The 2,486-nt window shown below is 45.4% G+C and overlaps 1 non-coding gene across 1 annotated transcript; it reads left to right on the plus strand.

The window, feature by feature from the left end:
* Positions 1-1,088: 1,088 nt before the first annotated feature.
* Trnad-guc lies at positions 1,089-1,160 on the plus strand. The gene has a single exon. It is a non-coding gene; the product is annotated as a tRNA-Asp (tRNA).
* The last annotated feature ends 1,326 nt before the right edge of the window (positions 1,161-2,486 follow it).

Raw genomic sequence — 2,486 nt, forward strand, 5'->3', positions numbered from 1 at the left:
TGTAGGGAACACAGGGACAAATTTTCTTCTCCAGGGGGTTGTGAGACCTTTCTGTCGCCACGGAAAGAACTTCACTGACGTTCTTCTCAAGGTTCCTTTGTGCTCACTTATGGGAGTTCGAAGCTGTATTTCTCTTATTGCAACTTAGAGAAACTCTTCACCATCTTTAAATGGGAAAAAGAAACACAGAACCACCTGCTGCACACAGCGCTCAACTCCCAGATCACCCAGTGCTCAACTCCCAGATCACCCAGTGCTCAACTCCCAGATCACCCAGTGCTCAACTCCCAGATCACCCAGTGCTCAACTCCCAGATCACCCAGTGCTCAACTCCCTGGCCACCCAGTGTTCAACTCCCTGGTCACCCAGAACTCCACTCCCTGGTCACCTAGCACTCCACTCCCTGGTCACCCAGCATTCAACTCCCTGGCCACCCAGCACTCCACTCCCTGTTCACCCAGTGTTCAACTTCCTGATCATCATGGCACAAACTTATTTGAGGTCTTACTAGCTGCTAAGTCACTGTGGTGGAGTTGAGACAATGAAGCTCTCTAAAAGCTGTTTCTGATTAGTATGCTTGGCTCTAAAGCCAAACTCCTGACTTGAGGCAAGAAGCCAATTATTTCTAAGCAAGGTTGAATCTTGACCTTGAAAACATTCAGGGATTAGACTATTCAGTGAATCGGAAAAATGTTCTAGCTGGATTTGGGGTTTATTTTATTTCATTTTTTTTTCTTTTGAATAATTACCTTCCTCCCGCCAACCTTCAAACTCTAATATGGTGTTTCATGTCATACATATAAATGATCCTTCTCCAATGATTCAGGATAAGTTCTGAAAATGATTCTAATTTATACTCCTACCCCCAGGATACAAACACATAATAAAGAATATGCACTTCCTGGCACACTGTAGGTCTTACATACATTTTATCTAAACTGACTTCTTTAGTTTTATGCTTTATGCTCTCCATTCTCTCACATGGGCCATACCACTCAACAAGTATCTTTATCAGTATGTATCATACCTATCTTGTGCTTCAATAACTAGAAGCTCAAAGCCACTGATTTAAGAAAGTTCAGACCTCGTCCTCGTTAGAATAGTGGTGAGTATCCCCGCCTGTCACGCGGGAGACCGGGGTTCTATTCCCCGACGGGGAGAGTGGTCACTATTTACCCCCCCCCAAAAAAAAAGAAAGTTCAGTAGTTAAAAGCATGATGGCCCATGCCTTTAATCTCAGTATCTGAAAGGCAGAGGCACATGGATATCTGTGAGTTCCAGGCCAGCCTGTTCTACCTGGTGCATTCCAGGTCAGCTAGGCCTACACAGTGAGGTGATATCCAACAACAAAAACAACAACAATTGTTGGCCGCCTGTGCCAACGTAACAGAAAGGATTCTTCTGGAAATAGGAGTAAGAAATAGATAGGAAGAGATAGAAGAGAGTGGCCACTGAAATACCTACCCACGTGGAAGGGTAAAAATTAGACAGCAGAGTTTACTGTTCAGCCATCTTGAATTTAATCCATCCCCTTTTTTCCCCCAACAGGTAAAATACCTGGGGCATAAACCACTCCCCCCAAAATATGTCCGTGTGATAGTCCAATCAGAGACTTCCTTGCTACTCTGTGGGGGTGGAGCTTTCGAATGTAACTAGAACCCGGTTGGAGGCGTGGCGAATAGCAGGAGATGGGCAGAGAGGTGTGGCTATCAGAGGCAGGTCTCAAACCAGGAGGGTTACAAACAACAATAAAAAAAAAAAACCTCAGCATCTAAAGGTACCTGTCACCAATCCTGGGAAGAAGGAGAGAAGACTCTGCAAGGTATCCTCTGACCTCCACGCATGTGCTATCATGCACGAGTGCATGTGCTATCATGCATGAATGCATGTGCTATCATGCATGAGTGCATATGCATACATACACACACACACACACACACACACACACACATGCACATACAAGAGCATATGCTAAATAAGCAAATAGATGTGATTTAACCATTTTAAGAGCACTATTCTAAAAGTTGGGAAGTCCAAGGTCAATGGGCTCCCCTTTGGCATGGGCCCTCCTACTGTGCCAGCCCACAGCAAAAGGCAAGAGGACATGCAAGAGAAAGTGAGAGTAGACATCTGAACTCTTATCGACAGCAGTGCATTCATGCAGGCAGAGCCCTGAGGTCTAAGCACTTCACACAAGGCCCCTTTAGTGCTGCTGCTCTGGAGTTAACATCTCCCAGGACTCAGGTTTGCGGGGAGCACATTCTAAATTGAGCATTAGGAATTATGTCTATTATTTTTATGTTCTAAACCTTGCTACGGCCAGGCAGTGGTGGTGCACGCCTTTAATCCCAGTACTTGGGAGGCAGAGGCAGGCGGATTTCTGAGTTCGAGGCCGGCCTGGTCTACAGAGTGAGTTCCAGGACAGCCAGGGCTACACAGAGAAACCCTGTCTCAAAAAAACAAAAAAACAAAACAAAACAAACAAA

This window comes from Mastomys coucha, unplaced genomic scaffold (assembly GCF_008632895.1).
Source record: "Mastomys coucha isolate ucsf_1 unplaced genomic scaffold, UCSF_Mcou_1 pScaffold8, whole genome shotgun sequence".
Classification (NCBI taxonomy): Eukaryota; Metazoa; Chordata; class Mammalia; order Rodentia; family Muridae; genus Mastomys; species Mastomys coucha.